Source organism: Apteryx rowi, unplaced genomic scaffold (assembly GCF_003343035.1).
Source record: "Apteryx rowi isolate R43461 unplaced genomic scaffold, aptRow1 scaffold_909, whole genome shotgun sequence".
NCBI classification, from domain to species: Eukaryota; Metazoa; Chordata; class Aves; order Apterygiformes; family Apterygidae; genus Apteryx; species Apteryx rowi.
Genome location: NW_020451215.1, coordinates 102251 through 126640, shown reverse-complemented (window position 1 = coordinate 126640; position 24390 = coordinate 102251).

The window sequence follows — 24390 nt, the reverse complement described above, 5'->3', positions numbered from 1 at the left end:
TTGTATTGCCTGCAAGAGAATCTGTCAAAGTCTGTCAGTGAGTAAGAATAGAGCACTTATCTCTAACGCTTATATGTCAGTGAGAGATAATGGACATTAAGTGCTCTGAGTAGCTGATGGTTTTGAGTATCTTGTGTCTGCTTTCTCTATGCAGCTTCCAATTTTCAGGTAACTTTTAGAACTTTGGTCTTTCTAAGACTTTTACTTCCCTGACATATCTGCTTAGAATATGTCAATATATTCAGAAATTGTTAGGGAATGTTTACAAGACAGATTAACAGATAATGCAAACACACAGACTGCTTTTTCCTAAGAAGGCAGGCTAAAAAGCTTAAGGAAAACAACCTTGTCAAAAACTCACCAGTATAATTTTTATATCCTGAGGATATTTTTTTTGTCCAGTTGGTGATGAATTTATTAATAAAAGCAATTGAAGTAAAGGATCATTTTAGTTCATAAATATTTCTAGTCTTCAGTAATGTATAAAACATTATGACTGGTTGGAAATACAGTTTTTAGTCTTTGTTTTTGCAATATTAGTATCTGAAATATAAATGCATTCTCTGTCCAAGAGGAATCAGCAAAATCTTCTGTAATATGATTAAATTATGAAAAATTACTTGGACAAAGAACACGTTCAGTATATTGGAGCTTTATTACAATGGTTGTTGGTTAAGTATGCCAAATTGAAATGATGACTGTTTTGGGATCAGGAAAGAATTTTCCCCAGTGGACAATGTTAGTAACTGACAGGGTGTCAGTGAGCTTGAAGTTTCTCTAGTCTTCCTCTGAGATACTAAATAAATGCAGACCAGTTGTTAGACCTATCTCATAAGATCAGTTTGATGGCAAGCTTGGGTCACTGCTCTTATGTATTTTCTTTAACACTTTACATCTGCTAATTTAAGTTAATTTTTACTTCAAAACCTACAAAAACTGATATAAAATGTTTTGTGTTGTAGAATTAATGCCCTTAGTACTTCTTCCCACTGTGTTTTCAAGACATTTCTTGGAATTTTTCCACTCTTCCTTAACCTCTGCAGCACTTCCATATTGACATTTATTTTCTTTCTTGGCAGGGCAGTGTACAAACATTCTTGCTCATAGCATTGACTTGATGTAACTCTCCTAATTGCCAACAGTTGTCAGAAAAGATTGCCAATCAGTGACTCAAGGATTTCTCTCAAGTTTTTGATGGCCCTAATGCTACGCTACCAAAGACATAGGTCTCCCTTGTACAGTTTTTATTAATATTGATGAGTTCATTGACTCTCTAGGATTTCTTGTATGAAGTTTTGCTCCTGTACCTACTAGGAAGTATTTTAGTCTCAGTGTTGAGCAGATCARGTCTTACCTCACCTCTAACCCTCGCTGGGATTAAAAAACTAGACATTTCTGTCCCTACCATACTAAAAGTTTTATATACAGTATTAAGTATTCAGTAAAACAGGGAGTGGAATTTGTATCTGTTGCTCTTCCAGGTGAATGCCATAACCATTAGGCTATAGGGTCATTTTTGTTGTCTCTTTTTGTTCTAGGGAATACTTAATTGTTTTGGGACAAATTCAGTGTGAAGAACTGAGAGCAAACTCCACTAATCTGCCCTTTGATAATATTTCCTGAGAAAGAGGGGTCAAATGGAATGGAAACCTACTCTTCCATGGCAAATTGGGCTTTGCTGTGGGGAGGAATAAGCAAAAAGTCAACCAGACTGGGACTTGTCAGAGATGGCAGGGCGGTGGCTGATGTGAATCATTTGTAAGAGCAAATATCATATGCAGAAGGCTTGCGGCTGCCTCAGCTTATTTTAGGAAACAAGTTACCTCTGGTGACCATTAGTCAGAGAAGTATTGGCTCCCAGTACTTTTCTTCCAGCCTCATTACTTTCTCTGTTGACRCAATAATGGCACTCAGGCATTCAAGAATATGGCTGACATTTCTATTAATTCTTAAATTTTCAGTCTTACATGATTGCAGAAACATTCTGAATGTTTTTTCTTTCATGCTTTCTTAAAACAAATCCTAAAACACATTCCTGAATGATGTTATTTCATTTGAAAGAAAGAACCCAACTGGATTACAAATGAAAAAGTCCATTACAGTTAGGCTTAAAGTGAAACCTGAAAGAGTTCAGACATGCTGAACTATTATGTACAAAGTTGAATGTAGTTTAGAAAAGAATTGCTTACAGAAATTATTTTAAATTTCTGTACAAAGAAAGTACTACTTCTAAAGTGAAGTTGCTGCTAAAAAGAAGGTTGGGAAAGTTGAGTAGAAACTATGCATTTCGTTGCTAAAGGAAATGATTAATCAAATATATCACATATCAGATATAAAATAGCATTGTTACTATGAAACACTAGACCTTAATTAGCAACTGGCAGAGCTGTCCCAAGACAGTAGTGTGAAACCTTTAAAATTCACTAATTTATTCAGGGAAGGAAAAAAAACAGGAAATGGAAGAGGAGGGTCTACTGCACCATACCTGAATCAGTGTTACTAATCAAAGTGTTAGTAATCATATCTAATCATGTCTTAGTGCCTAAGTAGTAACTGTGAAAGTCTCCATTGTTCTAGGCACTTTTTAGAGGCAAAGAACTGCATAGTCTGTTACACATATTTAAAAAAAAAATGGGTAATTTAAAAAATGTAAATAAAACTTCCCGTAAAAAAGACTATCACATTTTCCATTTCCATTTAAAATGACAGAGATTTTTTTCAATAATTTTTGTATTCTTTGTTTCATATACATACTGAGAGGAGTAAATCTCCAAATGTTTAAAAAAGAAACCAGAAATTAAAGCATTATTTTTTGATATTTTAAAAAAATGGGATTGGGCGGATCACAAGAAAAGGCTGTCTTTTATCTTGCATCATTAATTCAGGCTCTACATAACCTCATGTTTAAACTGCCCTAGTACTTGAGGATTGCAGGGTGGCAAATGTAATGTCCGTTTCATAAATAGTTCCAGGGAAACTCTGAGGAATTATAGATCAAAACAGCCAATCTATGTACAGGCCAACCTAGCAGAAACTAGAATGTATAAGATGGAAGTAGTGGACATACAATAAATATGATACAGTGGGAGCAGTAAACAAAGCTTTTGTAAGGGCAAGTTGCGCCTTATGAGCCTCCTAGAGTTCTTTGAAAGGCTGTGTGTGGAGGGAACGAAACAAAACAAAACCAAAAAAGTGAATAAGGAAACTCCAGTTGATAGTATGCTTGGGCTCCCAAAAGGGTTTTGAGAAAGCTCTCACGAAAGGCTTTTGTGGAAAGTAAGCAGCTGTGGGGTAAGAGGAAGGTCCTTGCATTAATAAATAATTGATCAATAGATGGAGCTAACCTGTGGAGTCCCACAGGGATGTGTGTCAAGGCTGTTCCTATTCAATGTATTCATTAAAAAAAAAAACAAAACACACCTCTGACAAGGCATGAATAGTGAGATGGCAGTGTTTGATGATTAGAGTAGGTTATTCAGGGTAGGAGACCTGAGGGCCAGCTGTGGAATGTTGCAGAATAACCTTAGGTGGTTCAGTAACTGGGTAATATAATGGCAGAAGAACTTAAATTTAGACAAATATAAGATAATCTACACTGGAGGAGGGTTGAGAGGAAACAGTCCTCACTTCATATGTAAAAGGATGGGCTGTGAGTTGACTCAGCATTCAGGAGCAAGACATGCAAACCTCTACTCAGCACTCAAAAGAACTTAATCAAATGCTAGGAATTATTAGGAAAGGATCAGAGAAAAGAACAGTGAACATTATCATGCCCCTCTATAAATCCTTGGTTCACCAGCAACTATCAGGGTAGTCTGGTAGCCTTATCTCAGAAGTGGTATAATAAAAACAGGTCAGAAATGGCCAGCAAGGAGAATTAAACATATAAAATTGCTTCCCCATGTGGAACAACCGAGTAAACTAGGACCCCTTTGTCTGAAAAAGGGATGACTAAGGGGAAAATATATTAGCAATTCATAGCACAAATGGCACTGGAAAGGTGGATAGGAGTTGATTCCTCACTGTCTCTTTCAGTAAAAGAGCTAATAAGCATCAGCTATAGCTAACAGCTGGCACATTTAAAACAGTATAAAGATATTTCTTTTTATCACACACAATGAAGTTGTAGGACTCTTTGCCACATGATGTTGTGGATACTTATAGGTTGCATGGGTTCAAGGAGAGCCTGGATAAGTACGTACCAGGAAAAAAAAAATCTATTGAAGGTTACTAAGTATGTAGAAAGTACTGTAACTGCAAGAAGTCCTAGAACCACATATGGTTGGAAGTAGTACATGAGGGGAGTGTCATATATGCTTTTCTTATTTTTATACTCTTATCTAGCCATCTGCTGTTGACATTAGCTAGATCTCAACAGGTATTATGCAGGACAAAATGTCCTTTAGTCTGACTTGGAAAGGACAGTCTAATGTTCTTATCACCTCTGATGGCAGTAACACAACTGTGGCATTCCATCTTGCTTGGATATTTCCTGCCAAAAAAATTCTGAAAAAAGATGTTTCTTTAAGCCTTTATGAACTGCATTAAACTCTAGTTCAGGTCAGTACAAATTTCTTCCTGTCCAGTTCTCTGAGTAGTAGTCATGAAAATGACTACTTTTGAATTTCAGCAGCTCCCTATCATTTCATCTATGTCTGAATTTTTCTCCAACACGAAAGGGAATTTTGAATTTTTAGATTTGCTCACTTTTCTTTGTGTAACGTGTGTCAGTAAAATCACCAGGGAAACATCCACTGGTCAAGGTTCAGGCCTAATATTAGCTGAGGAACTTCAACTTTCACAGGAGCCAAAGGCAATCAAGCCTGCATACTTGGGAAGACTGTGCCTACTGTAAGTCCGTGGTATACAAATACTTCTTAAAAAAATGACACTCCAACGTAGTCACTGAACACAACATATAGTATTGTCTCAAGCATTTTAATTTACAAAATGATCACCATTTAAATGATTGGGTACAGGTGACTAATTAAGATGCTTTGCATTCAAAGGAAGGGTCTAAAAGCACAAAAGACTGCTTTTGGATTGTAAGTGAATGTTTGGTGTGCTAATTTTATATTTGCAAGTGACAAAATTGTGATCCACTTACTCCCCATGGGATAGAATGATAATATATAATTCTGTCAGAACAAGATGTGTAAATGCGATCATTTAAACTTCAAGGGCGCTCAGGCACTTTGATATGAGTTTTCACACTGTACCAAGAGAAATTTAACTAAGATAATTTTTAAACATGGGAAGCAAATTCGCTTCCAATTCTGGTCGGAACTACCAAGTGCATCTGGAGTTTTGGACTGAGAATGAAAAATCAGACTAGTGGAAACAAAAATTTAACCACAGAACAAACCTTATCCATCAAGAAAGATTCCAGTTTCCATAGTGGATCTAACAAACTTATGACTGCAAGGAAAGCTGGTTCAACTCACTTATTTACTAGAAAGCTAACAAACACACTAAAAAGGGCTGATCTAATGCAGTGTGAAACTGCCCAGTTGCTAGATCCAATGCAAGGAACTGGTGGGAGGGCTGAGGGGGTGCAGAGGAACCATTCCTTTACTGGTATCCTGGAGTTGAACCAGTTCAAGCATCAAAGGAATCGGCACCCTCGGGAACCATACTGGAGGAAAAGGCTGCTTTACAGGGAAAGCCTGACTTCCTAAAACTAGAAGGTTCATGGCTCTACATTGAGTTTTCATCAAAATAGAATATGATATCAGACTCCAAAGTGGTGTCTATTACCTGGTTCTTTTTATTGTTTTTTCCACAGATATTTATTGCAGATAACACATAACCAGATCTCATCTACCATAAATGGTGTAATTTCATGTATGCATTTATGATCTGTTTGCATTAAATAGCATTTAGTTAAATAGCAAATAAAAGCAAGTACAGAATCAAACACGGAAAGCATACTAAACCTGAAATACTCCATAACCTTCTAAAGAAAATAATATGAGGTTTCACATTGAAAAATCAAAGTTAGGGGCATCTTTTTTATAAATCTGTCTACTGGATGTTATTTTATTTGTGAGCTAATAGGGCTGTAATATTGTCATTCTTTTTTTGGACTCGTTGAATAACATTGTTGAATAATATTTGCAGCTCTACTGGAAAATTCCAAGAAGTTAATACTTTTGTCCAAATTCCTTTTTTACAGCTCTGACTTGTGAGGTATCTATCCACTCTACCAGAAGTGGAAAAAGTAACCTGCAGAAAATAGACTATGACAGCTTGATTATTGATTTTAAAAAAAGGAAGAAGAAAATAATGAAGGTTAGTTTACTATTCTCAGTGTCCTTCACAGATCTGTGACAAAACAGGTTTAACAGCCAAATAATAGGAAAATCTGGTAGAGAGCTTCATTACAATCTATATTAGTGTGATATGATTTGATCCTACAGTTGCATTCACAAAACACCTGAGCCATGACACTAATGATTGCATTCTATGCCCATTAATGCTAATGTGTGTATTAATGAATCTCCTTTCCCACTGATCATTGCCCTGAAAAGAATAAAGGAAAGATATTGTGTTTTCTGGTAAAGACTATTTTTAAGGAGAGTGAAATTGCATGCAAAATGTGATAATGCATTCTTATTTTTTTTACCAGCCATATGTCTCTCAGTAACTAATACAAGTGCCCTTGTGTATTCCGTAATAAGACCATCTTTAAAAAGAGTAGTTACATACAAAATGTGTTAATGCATTCTTATTTTTTACCAGCCTTATGTCTTATCAATGCCCTTTCACTTTTATATTACATATTTATATGTTTAGAGTATATTTTTCTTAGAGTTCAGGTACGAACCCGTCTTTAATCAGTGCAAAAAAAAATCTAAATAAGTAAGAATTACACTTCAAAGTTTTGCTTTTTATGAATTGTATGTGGTGAATACAGAGAAAACTGACAGTCTGCCTCAGAAAAGGCCAAAGACTGCATAAACTTCCAGATAAAATGTCTATAACATTCAGCTCAGGTGGTCATTTAAGATGAAGAGGGAAGATGCATCAGCATAACAGTGTGAGGAAGCCCACCTGCAGTTTGTGTGTCTGTACTGCACTGATTGAGACGCTAGGGAACTGAAAGTCATTCAGACACAGCCCTGAGATTCATCAATTAAATATAAACTGTACAAACAAATGCCATGAAAACAAAGCATTACGTGTCTAGTTTCAAATTTTGCTGTATGTTTTTTCCATGACTGTTAAACTGCTTTACCAAGAAGAATAAACATTTATGACTGGGAAAATTTGGAATTAGAATAATATTTCTGAAGTCATTTATAAGAACTGTTGGAATTCATGCTCATGCCTGTCAGTAGCATAGAAAAGGCACCAAAACAAAATGGACTCATCTACTGTGATTTTATTTTTTTCTTTAATGCTTGCAGTTGAAAGGTCTAAATATTCAAAAATTCTGTAGTACTTAACCCATGATAGGATGAATGAATAGTTAAAAACAGGTTGGTCAGAATATTTTTACTCTATTCATTGTCCTAGTAATATGACTAATGCTGTATTTCTGTTATTTTTAATACTGAYTTACATTTGAGAAATGCAAAAGCATTTTAGTCTTATCCTCACATTTCAGAAATGTCTAAGCATGGTAGAACAAAGTTTTTTGTTGTTGTTGTTGTTTGGGTTTTCTTTTTTCTTTTTTTTTGAATCATTATTTATGGATAATCAAAAAAATGCTAATATGAATCTGGATATGACTGCTGAGCATTTTGAGATGAAGATCACTTTGCAAAAATGATATTTTTTAAGTGTTTTTCATGRCTTAAAACCATGTAATTCTTCTGTCTATAAAACAAATGGATATTCTTTTTAAATTCTCTTTGCTGGTTTTCCTATCCTGGCAGTAATTTTATTAGTTTGTAACACATTGCTCCCAGGATAGCACCAGATGGATCTGAATATATGATGGCCTTTTAACAATAGTCTGTCATCAATGACTGCTCCTCTAAATGCTCTTTCCTTCATTCAAAAGTTAAATGGACTCTTAAAGCATGAGAAGGAATAAATATGCAACTGTATTATATGAGTATTATTAAGATAGAACATGCTAACAATTACAGAAATTACAGTAAATCATAAGTACAGTTGTTTGCTTAAATCTAAGAGGACACAGAGATTTCTTTTTAATGCACTGTGGACATCTGTCCACACAATAGCATATTTCTTTACTACATTTCTGTCATAGAGAATTTTTGATGTCACATTTAGCAACAGAATGAATAGTCACAGTAGTTGTTTTACTATGCATTAAATGATCTGTCATATATGAAAGCTGGTAATTTATCTCCTTAAACCAATGAATTTCTTGGCTCTCTGCACAGATGTGTGCGCAGAATAAGGTATCTTCACTTACCAAACTGAATCTCCCCCTAGAAGAAGAATCTTTTGCAAAAATAGAAATGAAAATGAACTTCTAGGCTCCAGTAGAGATAACATGGCTAATATAATTTAAGACAAAAGAGATATAGAAGTACCTACTGATTTATTTGAAGAAGCTTTTTGAGCTGAAGCCCAGAAAGATCACCTGTTTAAATATATTTGTGATACAACAAATACAATGCATTCTGAAGATACTGAGGTTTCACTGAAAACACTGTTAGTTGAACATCTTGTTTCCCTCCTCCCATTTTCCTACCAACAGAAATAGTAATATTTCTGCCTACACATGCAATGCTAAACAGTTTATCAAAATGCAAGGAGCAGGTGCAGTACCTGGTGGCATCATTTTTCAGGAGAAATAAATAGTACTCTAAAATGATGAAACTTGTCCCATCAGACCCAACTATCTAATACCTAATGCTGCCTTCATTTCCAAAGGATATATTGCCTCATGCTAAAGAATCCTCTTATTTAAAGAAACCTACAGAGATGCATGGAATATTTTTAGGATACACTTTTACTGCGATGACTATAAGGATTGGGATAGAATGAGAGGTTCTTCTTTACAGAGAAATAAACTAACTCCCTCATTATCTGAAAATATGCTCCTTCCCAATCTGTACCTTTATGGCACTATAGAGATATCTCAGGTAAATATACAAAATCCTCATTCGCTGTTTCTTTGGTATACTGCAGAGGCAAATCTGCTGTGGATGCGCACCTCAGATCTGGATTTGTACTACAGACATTGACCAGCATTATTTCCCCAACCCAACCCCTTCCTTTCATGTAAAGGTCAGTCAGGCTAGTCTCTATGGTTTGTAGAGAGCTGGTGTGATTGGTTTGGTTTGGGCTGTGTTTTCAAAGTGTACTCCTACTATATAACAGAACAGTTGTCTCTCTCTCTTTTTTTTTGGTGTGTGTGTGTGTGTGTGTGTGTGTGTGTGTGTTTGTTTTTGCTGTAGACATTCCTTGGTTGCGTCTCAAAGATGGTTGTTGACTCTCAAAATAGAGATTGTTGTCTTGGCTGTTGTCTCTCAAAATAAAGAGACAAATCCAGCCTATTCCAGAAAGTTTTTTGTTGATGGAACTATTAGGTTAAAACCAAAGCCAATCTTTTAATCTTCAAGATCTCTCCTCAGAGTCTTCCTTCTAAATCAGTTTGGAAAAAAAGATGAACCTTCCAATCTGGTCTGACATTGGAAAATTTGCCATGGTCATCTGAATGTAACCTAGAGAATGAATGCTACATATTTTTTCTTATTTGTAATGTAAAATACAGATGCTGTCAAACTCTGTACATGCCTGCCTTTTGGCCCAGTTTAGCAGGACGTCTGTACAATATTTATTTTAAAGGAAATAAATTTTCAGGTGGCAGGGGACCAGATGATATTTGTAAATTCTGCATCTGAAAGAAAGGTGGGCAATGTACTGAGAGCATGTCAATGGGGAAAAACCTTATCTTACCATAACTGCTGAAGGTAAATTTTCAAAAAGTAAGTTGTGCTGAACTGAAGCCCATGCTCAACCCAAAACCTGTCTTGTATCCTGCGTGACTGAGAGGCCAAGCTAAGATTCGGTCTTCAGGCAAGCACAATAGCTACTGCCTCGTACACCACTTGCTCTGAAGGCAAGCACAATGCTTTACGGCTGTCCTTTGGGAAGAGGCGTCAGCTGTGGGGTCCTTCCTGCGAGAGTCCTGGCCTTTCCTACTGGAAAGGCAGCCACTGTACAATGCTGTAAGTGGTTTTGACTGGATCAGACAGTTAGAAGTCTGGGTGTCATCTGCTTCTTCAGATTAATGCACTCCTGTTTCCTTAAAAACCTTTCCCAATGGCTGGATCGAGGATAAAGTGAAATATTGCAGAACGCTGCTTAGAGGAACGGCTGTGTGTTTTGTTTGTGTACCTGTTCACTGTTCTTTCTGTTGACCCCCAGAATCCAAATGCGTGTGTTTTTCTATGTAAAATATATATATATTTTTTACAGAGAGGTGGAACCTTAAAGCAGTTTGTGTTTACGAACCAATTTATAGTCTGGTTAAGTTCCTGAAAGGCAATTTGCTAAATGACTGAGTTCATTCTTGCCTGATACTACTTCCCAACAAAATTGGGTGTGTGTGTGTGTGGGGGGGGGTCTCCCTACTCTGTGAAGGAAATAAATTCATGGCTAAGGAGAGGATCCATCTGGGTACTAGGCGGAGAGGAGTTGTACCGTATTCTACATTGTTCTTCTACTTTGCAGTCTCAGAGTTGTGTAGTGCTTTCTGCAAGTTTTGAAATTCATCCAGCAGATACACATCAAATGTTATAAGAAAAAGGAGACTTGATTAGGAATACGTTTTGATCTGATTTATACCAGAGTGCTTGAAGAGTTATGAGAGGAGTTTAAAGTGGCTTGATGTAAATCTCTATTGAAAAGTATTGACAGATGGACTTGACTTTCTGTTGGGGGTTTTCTAATCACTGAATTTGACTTCCATTGCACTACTGCCTTTGTTCTAAGGTATTCAGCATTGAATTTCTCAGAATATGTCATTTAAATTTTAAAATAATAAGACTGCCAAGTCTGAAAGAATTCTTTTGTAGAGTATCTTAAATTTGACTTTTTATGAGAATTACTTATATGGAAGTGACAGATAATAAATGACTTGTGCTGTATTTTTATTAGGTTTTAAACAGCTGAAATGTACTGCTAGCTTAAAAAAGTGTTCCTTAAAACTAAAGGGCGAGCAGGTTCATTTACTCTGCTGGAAGTGCACTGTGCTATCACACTTGGGAGAACTGGGAAGTGACCTTGGGATTCTCAGTCAATTCTCCAGTGAGAGTGAGTTCTGGAAAGGCTGTCCTTCGCACCATGGTTTTTGCATCAGATTTATGGACAGGTTAATAAAAAGTAAGTAGTTCTGGTGCAAAATCCTGGCTTTCGGTGTATGAATGAAGGCCACATAGATCAGTGGGAGTCTTCTGGTAATGGCAGAAAGATGACACCCATCTGTTTTTAATGCTGTCTTGCCCCACAAGTAGCCGGCTCTAGGCAAGGCCATAGGCATCTTACTGCTGTCATCTAAACGAATCTCTTCTATTTTGCATGACGGATACTTAAGTACTTGGAGTTTTCTTGCTGACATGTGTCAGGCTCATGTATATCAGGTGATTCCAAAAAGTGAGTCTGTCAAAAGAGCGAAACTGTTCAGCTATTAACATTTCCAGTTCTTATGAATGTGGGATCAGAGCCATCTCTAGCAATCAGGAATATCTTCAGTCTTAGAAGTCATATACTACTTGCAAAGATTATGAAATGGAGAGAAAAAAATTGGCTTTGAATTTGCATGTACTCCAAAAGAAGAAAAAAAGATATTCCACAAACTCTTAATCTTCACAGATGTTGTTAAAACAGTACTATGGTAGTGATGCCACCAAAAAAAAATCTCCTAATTGCCTTCAAGAGTAACTGGCAACAAAGCTGCTAAAACAAAAAGTAATTAAAAAAATAAAAAAAAAATCTACCTGCATTTGCTCATTTAACAACTAAATAACGTCTCTTTTGATTTTTAGACGTTTCTTTCTTCCTCTTTTCTATTAGTTTTCATGAAGTTGATCACGATCACAGTCACAGAAAAACACATTTCCAATATTTTTGCATGTACCTTTTTTCACTGAAATGTTAATCTATTGTCGAAACTGTTTCTTATCCATTCAAATAACAAATTAATATAAGATAGATAGTCATGAATAACATGTTAGTAAAAAAGCCTCTTGCAAATAATTGATAAAATAAAAGAGGTTTAAATATACAAATTGTGAAAGCCTCTTTTAGTTCTAGTGTTGTGTGTATGATAACATACTTTGCAAAGAAATGAGAGTCTCATCTTTCAAAGGATGTCAGGCAAATAGTTTAGTGGGAAGTACAAGACTAATTACTTTTTAAAATGATAGTCAAGGACTCTTTCTTTTTTGAATTTTAAAGACAAGCTCCTTTATCTTCTTTCCAAATGCAGTCATGCATTTCAATATAAAAATGCCAGACTCTTAGTTTGCCCTTTTTTGTGTTCAGTTTCACAGCTGATCACTTGATTTCCCCCCCCCCTTTCCTGTTAGAGTCAGCTCAGTTAAGAAAAATTGACTTACATCCCTTATTGATTCTGCATTAATTCAGCACTAGAAATGCCCTTGGCAATTTTACAATTCAGTCTTCTGGTATTGTTGGCAGCCATGTAGGATCAGCCCCTAAAAACATTATCAAACTTTACCTTATACCTACTTTGATTTTTTTTTTCCTTTATAATTCATATTAGAATTTTGTTCCCAAATCTTATTTTCTTGTATTTTGCATTAGTCGTCTCATGGCATCATTGCAATTGTGATGGGCGTTATTGTCAGTGATGTGGCAAGAGCCGTATTCAGCTTCACATTTCCAGGAAGTGAGAAGAGAGGGGGGAAAAAAAAAAAAAAGCTTGTCAGCTTTAATTTAATCTTTCTAATGGAAACTATTGAATGGCAGGGTTTATGTACCATGGCCTGTGTTGGCCACTAAAACAGAGCTGCTTTCTCTAGTTCTACTTGATTCATTATTAGTAATTGAGGATCAGGAGAAAGTGTTCTAGAGTTTTTGAGATTGTCCTGGAATAAACAAGGTAATGGCTTCTCTAAGCCATTGTGTAGGACCAAGCCTACAAATCAATGAAGGACTGAAGAGAGTCCTTCTAAGACTGTCTTATTGAAAGAGAAAGGAGTAAGAGGTTTTTTTTTTTCGTTTTTTTTTTTTCTCCTAGCTTGGAGGCAGATGACAAAAAGCCATAATCATTTAGAGATCAGCTTTTGACTCTGTACAAAARTCTTTCTACAGAAAACTTTTGTAAGGACTGAAGCAGGTGCTATGAGTTACTTGTGATGATGAGGGTGAGGAAAGACTATTCTTTGGAAAGCCGTCCCTTGAAGACCTTAAAGAATATTTTTCTGAATAAAATTATCTCAGCAAAATCTGGGCGATTCCAGCTGTAATGAAAGAAAGTGAATATAGTAGTTTGTGCTACTCTTGAATAATGGAGAATAATGGAAATTAGAAATGTAACTTATGGATATTTGCTAATGTGAGCTGACCGGTCTGAAGATTTAAAGGTCAGGGAGATAAAACTAATGCATACACATTTTATATTAGCACAATGTTTGTCTGGTAGGGAGGTTTTTGGCAATATCAATATACGATCATGATGCATCTTCTAAATTCATGTAGCTGGTACTATGAGAGTAAATTTAATGTCAGTAAGATTGTGTAATTTCTTTTCCCTAAAATCCTGAACGTTTTCAATCTTGAAACAAATATTGGAGGATTCAAGGGAGTTGCAAAAGAAAGAAAACAACAGATGACAGAAAATCTATTGTGATCTCTGCTAATCATTACCATGTAGTCTTTTATTGATGTTTCACATGGAATTTTTAACTTTTAGAAATAAAGCTGTTGTGGTGAAGAATTATAAGTAGAGAACACTGTATTTTTCTCCAGTAGAAGGCACTGGAGTAGAAGGTCGCTGACTTTTACAAAAGGGACATTTTCCTCTAGGCGCTTGTAAAGTAGCTTTTTCTTTCTTAAATTCATAGGTCATTGCCTTGCAAATTTTTGTTGCATTGATTCCTGTGGCTCAGTAACTCCAGGGAGAAACCTAAAGGTGGACAAGTACCTAATTGTCCCCAAAATGAAAGAATGAACTTAGAGAGGAGTAGATTCTAGAAAGCCATGACTATTTTAYGTTTATACTTGCATCTTTTCTTTCTTTTACATTACATGGCTCTTACCAGCATAATGCCACTACTTTTGTTTTCTGGCCCTGCTTTGCTAAATATTATTCCTTTTATTCTTTTCTCTTCTAAAACCGTGTTTCTGAGAACTTCGTCATTCTTCAGTGTCTGCCCATGCAGAGTGACTGTCACTAGTGCTCAGTTTTATTTTGGATCCTTCCATACCGCACCTCCAGATTTGCTTCAGATACCATTGTTTCAATTCCCCCTTTCTGCCGGGACTGCTGAAACAGAAGGAAACAAAACATAGCAGCAGACTTAAGATGTGTGCGCTTCTCCTACATTTTTCTCTGCCTTTTTTTTTTTTTTCTTTCGCGTGTCCTGACTTTGTGTTTTGTTAGGCAGTGAGAACATTTAAGGAATTGTCTTTAAAAAATAAATGAAAACTCGTTGACTATCCAAACTAGCTACTGGGCAGGTGAAGTACGTTTCAGTGCTTTGTGCTAGAGTGTGTTTGCACTATATTTGTACAGTACAGATATCTCTTCTAGATGCCCTACTGCTTTGTCAGAAGGGCCTGCATGCATTTTCCCCTGCTTTCATCTTCTGGATCAGTCACTGATAACAGCAGGATATTGATCCAGTGAACTGCTATGTCCTGTGCACGTGCTGAAACTCCGACTGTAAAACTGCAATGTTTTGCATCTATTTCAGCATTTCCTGTTTTAGTGTTAATTGACAAGATCTTGTCTGCCTGAAGAAGTGCAGGGTTTAGGATCCACTTTATAGGATCGTATTATGTCTAGGGATTAGACAGTCCGGTTAGGATATTATCTGCTATAGCAGAGAACTAGGATTTTTGTCAAAACTTTTAATCTTACTTTTACTTTTCAATGGCATACATGGTAAAATGCTCTGAATGTCTTTCTCAACTACACAACTATCTAATGTTTACCCATCTCTATGCTTGATGTCCCTCAACATAGTATAGGATATCTAAACATAATAAGACATTGAGACCTTCCTAATCTTACAGATCTATGTTAAAATGCTGATGTGAAACCACTCTAAATAGAATAAAACAAACACACCTGTTTTCTCTCTCACCGAGAATAGTATCACTATGCTTCCAGCTTCATCATCAGTTATGAAAAACTTTCAAGGAAAGAATACTTCTCCTTCCTAAAACTGTCAGACTGATTGGTGATAGAGGCTAAAAAAAAGAGTGGGAACAAAGAGCTCCTTAATCTCTCTTTCTCTTTTCCTTTTTCATTCCCCCCCCCCAAATTCTCTTATAAGCTTGCTTGATCATCCTTTACAAGTTAGAAACATATCACAAACTTTCATCTCTCTTTAATATTGGTTATTATACCTTTCTCCACTTAAAATTGCTATACTTATTCTGTTGTTGGACTTGCTGGACTACTTCATCCAAAGAGGCAATCTAACTTCCAGTTTCATTTTCTGCATGGACAAGTAGTGATAGTTTGAGTGCTAAATGAACATTTTCCTATGTAATCAAATCTCTTGATTCCACTTATGCAATCAATGAAAACTGGAAAAAGTCATTTAGAATCAACAGTATTTTTCTTTAGAGCCATTATACTCTTGCATACTAAATTTACTTGCCTGACATTTCTCTGCTGAAGTCTCATGTGAATGAAACAATCTATTTCAGAAAAAGGTGAAAATGGAAGCAATCTTATACCACTGCATGTGTATCGTCTTTAAAGAATGGAACAGAATAGTCCTCCTCTGTATAACACCACTCTTAACCAGTGTGACTGGAACCCCTACAGGACAACTTCCCCTCTGGCTTTCCTCTTCCTTGATAGTCTCTTGGGTTATTCCATTGATTCCTTCTGCCTTTTACAGAGGGCAACATTTCTTAATTTAATTGCTCTTTGCTCCCGCCCCCACTCCCCATCTGTTTCTCTGGCCACCTTATTTAAAGAGAGGGAAAGTAAGTAAGTTGTTGGGGTTTTTTTCCTCCTGCAGGCAAGAAGAATGGTATTTTTACTGATAGATCTTGGACTCTGAAAGATGTGATTCCAGTGAATCACTAAATCTTCTAGCTATCTCTATTTCTTATATACCCTTTTACCTTATAGTAAGAGATTTTCTGAAACCAATAAATATTAATCTGCAACTCTATATATTTTCGGTTGTTCCCTGAAAAGAGCTACATCTCCAGGAGGCCACCTTAAGTTTTATGTTTTATAAAATAAGTTCAACTTATGCTCTGGTATTTGGTTGTAAATCACATTTTTAAAAAATCGGAAGCAGGTAAATGAACTGGAATCTGTACTTATCCAACATTGGTTAATAGCACATACATCTACTGGATCATGAAAACTACCAGAGTTTGCAGTTGCAAAGTTACATATTGTGTGCACCCACCTTCTAATTGCTATAAAAAGTTGGATTAGATATTCTATAGCTACAGACTGTCTTTGGGAATGGTGTGATATCCTTAGGGAGAATCTATTGCATTTTTATTCTTGATGATATTAAAGGTCTCTAATGATCTCTCAAAAATAATAATACAGGGTAGCTAATTATCTCCTTGAAATAGTCTCACTTCAGATTTTTTGAAATACATAGAGTTCTTACTATTGCCAATAAGAGGACAGGGAAAAGTCATCTGAGATGTTGCCTATGACAAATGCATGTTTACTAGTGCTCTTCAGTCAACTGTTTTGAAGACATGAGAAATTTTTTCCTGCAAGTGAATGATTTATTATTACAGAGGAAGAAACAACCCTTTGTAGTATCCTGGTAAGCAGAAGGGAGATTTTCTATTCTGATTTTTAGTATCACTATTTGGCTCTGTGTATGAGAACATCTACTGTTTACTGGGTCCTGCATACTTGCAAAAAACAAAACCCCACAAATATGGGGTTAAAAATCCAAAGAAGATAGCCATACAAAAGTCACTTAGTCTCTTTCTTTCCTCTAGTGACTTTTTTTTTTATTTAAAATAGGTAATCTTCCTGCTCCACTCTGAAATCACAGTTGAATTCTGCAAACTAAATTAATSCCATACAAGCTAAATTAAGATTGACCTGTCCTTGACTTCAACCAACAGAAGCCCATCAAGTAGCATGTAAACTACCTTTATCAAGGATGATTTCTTTACTTTTCCTGACTGTGTGTCTCATGGCTAATTTATTGTCTAGTCAGCGACAATGTATTTCCTTTCCCTTATTGTCTTCATTTGGGCAAAAATACCCAATAGAGCCACCCTGTAGACTGGGCATTTTACATATGCATGAGAATTGAACAAGTAGAAGGTAGTCAGTGAAACCCTCTGGAGGTTGTAGAAAGTTCGGTGCTGCTGTACAATATCTTATATGGTATCACCAAGCCACCGTTATACAGGGCACATAAAATGAAGACAAATTTCCCTTCACTTCCTCTGCCATTTTTCATTGAATGAGTCTTTAGAAAAAGACAGTGAGAGAAAGCAAGAAGATAGTTCTCCTGACAGATAAGAATTAAGGCAACCACCACCAAGAAGTCATTTTCTCCACCTTGAGCTTGCTTTAAAAATAAAATTTTTGATTCTCTGTCCTTTCACAAATGTTGACTGCAGCATGACATATCAAATGATATCTGCTGTCTTTAAAACAAAAAGCTGATACCTTTTTTCTTGATAGCAAAGAGTCAGAATGAGCCAAAATTTATTCTTTACCTGGCAGTATTGGCTAATATTACTATTATATTTAATATTATCCAGCTTTAATACCTAACATCTAATATTATCTGATTATTATAGAACCAATATTAAGTGTTATCTAATGTGAGTAAGTAAATATTACAATAAAATCTTGCTAGTATTATCTAAAATGACTGCATGAGGTGTTTAGTCATCAGGTTAGGAATAGCATACTAATAATAGTAACTACAAGGAACTAGTTGTTTTTGGTTTTTTTACTTTTTTCCTTTTGCTCAAACTAAATCCCATCATAGTATCTTTGAGTTCAATACTGCTCTTAGAGATGCCATCAGGAATACATCCCCATTTATCCTGTAAAACTGGCTAATGTACATTTGTATGCAAAATGCAGAAACAGATTTTACAAGATACACATATCCAAGAATAGAGTAGATAGCACTTGATGTTACATGCATTATTTATGGCCTTCATTTGGCCTTTAATCGTGTAGATTTTGTGAATTGTTCTGGACTGATATCTCTGGAGCATCTAGTTCTATCTATATGCAGGAAATGGAAGAGCTGCTGAGCAGCAGTGTGTGGGGAGAGGTTCAGTCTAAGTTTTTCAGGATCAAGGGAGAAGATTAGGAATATAATGAGGCATTTGACCTCTGAGTAACAAGAGACAATTTGGTCTAAATCAGATGAAAATTTCTCAGCAAGAAGAAATAGTCTTTCTGAATWAAAATTATGTACTATATGTTAGAGGCCTGATCCAGTCAGTCTTCCCAGAGATTTCAGGATACTTAGGGTGAGATCTTAAAGATGGCCCCTGAGGTTTTGAACTTTTATGGTGTCTGGTTACTAGTCAGGTTCCAAGAGTTGCTATCATGTGGGCTTACCTGTTCTGTTCTTTATTCTGCTTTAACTATAATGTGTCATAAAGTCACAACCTTTTTCTCACACCAAACATGTCTGTTCTCAGTCAAGTATGCCTTCAGCAAATCTTTCTTGTAATTAAGCTATTTAATGACCCTAAAGACTATCTGAAAGTCCTAAATACTAGCTTTACTCTTGATTTAACATAATTAAAAAATAAAAGTAAATTACTTTCCCACAAAATCTTATGCCTTATTTTGAAGCTGGCCTTAAATACTGTTTAGAGGTAAGGAAATGAAATGGAAAATTCTGCAATCCTTTTCAGTGTCTCTGGCAGTCTTACAACTACAAAGCCCAAAGCCAAATATTCATTTTAACCATATTTTGTTTGGAAAAGATGCTTTAAGCAAATTAATTCACTTTAACTCTGGAATGCTTTAATAATGTGTGGATACTGATGTTGATCAGAATACATATTGTGCATTTGAAACATAATAGTCCTGTCTGTAATAACCTGGAGTTACTATACGCTCATGAAAGGGTGAAGTGGACTGGCTCCAGTACTAAGGAACGTTCATAACGGTGGATACTCCAATGCTAACTTAAAGCATCCATTTTCTATGTGTGTGTCTGATTAGTCTCCATTGTGATTATGTGAATTTTTTTTTATTTCTGAGAAATTCAACCAAAATTCATTTAGATTAATCAAAATCTATGTCCAAAAGTTGAATTTGAGAAGGTAAAAGCTTCAAAGCAAAACTACCCTCTCTCATCTGCTCTGTACAGATGGCAGAACGTCAGATCTATTTGATTTTCACCATGGATTTGCAGATTTGCCTCTGATATAGACATGCATCTGACAGATACGAAAAGAACATCTAACATCTTTTAGTGGGAGAATCTTAAAATYAGAGTGAGGATCCTCATGATGTGAGAAACTTTTTAGCAAAAAAATTTTTAGAAAATTGTAGGAAATTACTGTTATCCATGCATAACTCCACTATGAAACTGAGTTGAGGTATGGCTTCTCCTACAGGAGTGACCCTGCCGTCCCTCTCCCAGCTGATGGCAATGTCCTTTTTAAAGTCATTCTCCTCATAGAACTTCATAGTTTTAGGCTCTGAAGTCTGCCCTTATTTGCCAGATTTTTTATCTAGAAAAGATGCTGCAGGTGTGGACGATGCTCTAAGAATGCAGGTAAAGGAATGCTATCTATTTGCTGTTATCTCAGGGCTCTCGGATATGTGGGAACTTTACCACACGGGTCCTGTAGGTATGAAGTGGATGGGCAGGAGGAGCAAGTCAAGTTCTCTTGTCCAAGACAGAGTCAAACTCTGTCTCCTCTACTGAAACTTAAACAGTCAAATGAAGACGGCAATGTGAATAGCACTTGCTTCTAGCAGACAACTGATATCCAGATTCAAAAGATATTGAAATGAAGATGCCTTCCTTTTTTTCTTTGGATTTCCATGAAAATTTCAGATATTTCATATCTGAAAGATATACTCCATCTACAGCCATAGCTACCACAAACAGCAGGCCTGAGATTATAACTGCATGACTGAAGCCCTGGCAAATGCGCATTTCAGTTCTCTGAACAAGAGGATGACTATCTAATACACACATTACATCCTGAAAGATTTTTATGCCTGGTTACTCTCTTTCTGAGGACTGCTTGGCTAACTCTTCCAGTGCTCTCATCATCAAATTGGTCAGCTGTGACCTATAGGTACTTTTGTGGAAATTAATAGTTGCTATCTAGTTAAAAGGAAGACAACTTTCTGCCATTCAACAAGAATATATAACCGGAAAGGCAAATTAAATAATCTGTTACAGTAGGCACAGAGTGCAGTTTTCATTTGAATGTTATATTCAACCTTTAGCTAAGTCAAGGTTTAGTTAAGGTTCCATTTTAAGTTTTTCTAGAAATTAATTTATTGATGATCTTTTAAAACATATCTAAGATGCAAAYGGTAGGCAGCTGAAAAAGGCATGTCTGCATGGTTCTTTTCATATGTAATGTTAATACATTTGGGACAGACCATTCTGACAGAGATTTTGTGCCTTCGTGTAAGTATGCATATGAATAAAATGGAGTGCAGTTAACAAGCACCATTTGAACACAGTCTATGTTGAACATGCAAATATTTTGAATATACTGTTTTTAAAAGGTTTCTCCATAATGGGTCCGCAGCTTTTTAAGGAAGTCCATTTCTGCAGGAAATAAGCTTAGTCAGCAAAGTACACCAAAAAAACAGTAATGCGATCAGGACAAAGTAGGGCTGTTATCTCAAAGGGATTGATTGATTGATATTCATTTCATGGAAACAGTTATTTTTAGAAATTAAAATTAGTTTCCATTAAAGCTGCTGCTTTTAATTAGAAAAAATAGATTTATTGAAATTGAACTCTTGTGAGATCTAATAAGGTGAGTTTTAGAACTCAGAAGTAGTCTGAAAAATTCAGTTTGGCTTCAACACTTTATGTTGGTCTGTTTGAATAGACTCTTCCCTTTGAAATTCAAGCTAATATTTTAACCTGCAGTAGTTTTCATTTTAAAATGACCAAGATTGAAGTAGCGTTTCAGAAATAACTTGAGAAAATTATTATTTGTTTATTTATTTATTATTTTATTATATGAAATTCATTTTGCATTGTGAAAATTTTGAAATACTTTTTGTCTAAATTGGGTTTTAGAAAAATATTTGAAATGTAAGGATGATAAAATTGTTTCCTGAACAGCTCTGCTAGTAATGACAGAGCTTGAAAAGCACACAATTAGGAAATAAAATGTTTTATATTTTTATACTATTCAAAGAATGTTTAAAGCACTAATCCATACTGATCTTATGTATGATTGTCTCGATCCCTATTTATTCATGCAGTCTTCAAAGGATCTACCTTCTTGGGGTATGGTTCCTGCATGGGGATGAAAATTTTCTAATATGAACCACAGTTTGGTTATAATTTTGCTTATTTGGAGCAAATATACATTTAGTCCTTTTTACCTTGAACACACAAAATAGAGCATACAGTTTCATTGTTCTGAAATTCCTTGCATCCACTTTTTCAGGGAGTTCTGCACCTTCATTTTCTTGCAGTCACATTTACAGTTCCTTCGATCTCCTTTTTCTCTGTTCCTAAGGGTGGGCTTTCAGGTCCTTGCTGATAAAGAGGAAGTCCATCTCTCACTTCTGGGTGCAAGTTTCTGTTCCTTCTTTGTGTTGCCCCAGATAACTTGTATTTGCTAGACACGTTAAAGATTTTGGTAGGATTTATAAAAGGCATGGAGAATTTTATGTGGGAGTCATCTGTACATTTATCACAATTGCCTTCATCAGTCTGCTTTACTACATTTGATTCCTTAATCCCAAATTCAGGCAATCTCACGTTTGGATTAATGGCAATAGTTGTAGGAAGACTTCTATTTCTATTTGAAATATTTTTAAATTATTATATTAAGGTTTAAGTTTTAAGATTTAGTATAATAACTTTAAATTTCCATTGGTAACTTAGATTTTAAAATCTAAAAAAGAAAGCCCATAATCAAAACCAAGAAGCCTGTACCTCTGGGAGGTTCCTGAAGTCTGGGATACAATTTGAGATGCAGACTGTCAGCAGTCTAGAGATTTAACTACTTTGTTATGGATTGCACTGGGTTGTCAGTGCTTTAATGACTTGTCTACAGGAAGTGTGTGTGTGTGTGTGTGTGTGTGTGTGTGTGCTCGCTCAAGTGTTTTACTTTTTATTTCCCTCTCGTAATTTCATTTTCATGAAAAAAATCAACTATATTATAGGTTTTTGTTTTGAAATAAGGACTCATTTTTAAATTTCAGATTTTTTTCTGGATAGAACTGCTTAGTTTTAACATACTTTTTAAAGGGCATGATGTCACTGCAACCATACAACTATTGCTAACAGATTTGGCAATCAATCATCATCATAAACATTAAAAGGATAGTACTCTGCAAGGTAATGCAGAGTACTATCTGCAAGGTAGTGTTCAGTTGGAGAGGTTATTATATGATCTTGAAAAAACATTGGAGTTCCTGATTGCTTAATATATTAACTCATTTATTATCTATCTACTGGAAAAAAATAAATGAGTTCTGTATGTTTTCTATTGAAGGAAATGTGTTAGAAATTTTGCTAACATAGACAAGTCAAAGGGCAACAGAAATTTCAAAGCAGATGTTTATATAAGAAAAAGATTAGAAAGCTTTGATTAAAAAAAAAAGCAATAACCAAGATCACTTCCTTTCTTTTTGCTCATGTAGTTCTTATGATGCCCTGAACAGAGTGTCAAGAGCCTGAGGACAAATAAAACAAAAAGGTGYATGCTAGTCTACAAAGGAGTCGATATAGGGAGCACTTCATGAGCTTATGAGTATTTCTATTAAATATACACAAAAATAAAGCTGAAATGAAGAAGTGCTTCTTTGATGTTTTTCCTAATTCCCTTACTGGGCACATTTGATGAGGAATTCTGTCACTAGTTTCAGTGACATCAGGTTTTGGCCATACTAAGTTGAAAAGATTGGGCAAAGTGTTTTTATGAAATTGAAAGTGTCAAGATGCTTACAGAAAAGAAAGACCCCATTGATTCATGTATCTTGGCTTTCCAAAAGGTATTTGATGAGGAAAAGTTCTTAAAGATGTTAAGCTGCTGTGAGATGGTAGAAATGTTTTTTCACATGGAGGAAAAAAAATTGTTAGAAGGTAGGAAGCAGTTAGTAAATTTTCAATATTCATAATGGAGGAAGTGACCGTGAGATTTCATGGAGATATCCTATACTGGATAGGAATCACTTGGAAAAATCACTTGGAAAAAAGATGGGAATAGCAAGATGATGAAAATTTTTTGATGATAGTAAGATTGTAAAGCAAACGGCAAATTGTGAAGTATTGCAGGAGAACCTTGTGATACTGAATATAAAATTCATATTCAGTGGGTACCAAGCGCATGATTGATTGAAGAAAAAAATTATTTTGCTTTTTTAACATAAAATTTCTTTTTTTTTGTTGCATCTAAAAGTAATTTGGAAGATTGCTGCATATTGAATGTGTCATAGACATGTAGTGTTTAAGATCATCAATAGGCTGAAGGGAAACTCTCAACCTAGAAATGTAAACAATTCAACTGCTCAAGAAAATGACAGATAAAATTCAATGTTAATAAATGTCTAGTGGCAAAAAACTATTCTAAGTTTACATATACAAAAAGAAATATTTTCATAATTCAGAATGAATTATATCATTCCCTAATGAATACATCTGTGAAAATACTCACTAAATGCCCGGGCCAAACAAATACAAATAAAAATCCTAGGAAAGAAAGAGGGAACAAGATAGGGAGTTTTATGATGCCATGGTGCCAGATGTCAAATACTGTGCCCTGTTTTCTGTCCTAGACTCTTCCCCCTCTTCTCCAAAATCCCACAGAAACATAGGAGAACAAATACTTAAAGCCTGGCAAGGAAAAGTACAAATATGCATTTTCTTTTCTGTACAAAGAATGACTACATACTCTGCAACTCTCATGGTTAAAGGAGAATCTTACATGAAGGAGAAAAAATGGTTGAAAGGTAGTAGATGATAGTCTTTATTCATGGTGGAGGGAGGTGACCATGAGATTTCACAGGGATCTGTAAAATTTTGGGAGAAAAGTCTTGGAGAACATTTCAGGAATTGCATAAAACTT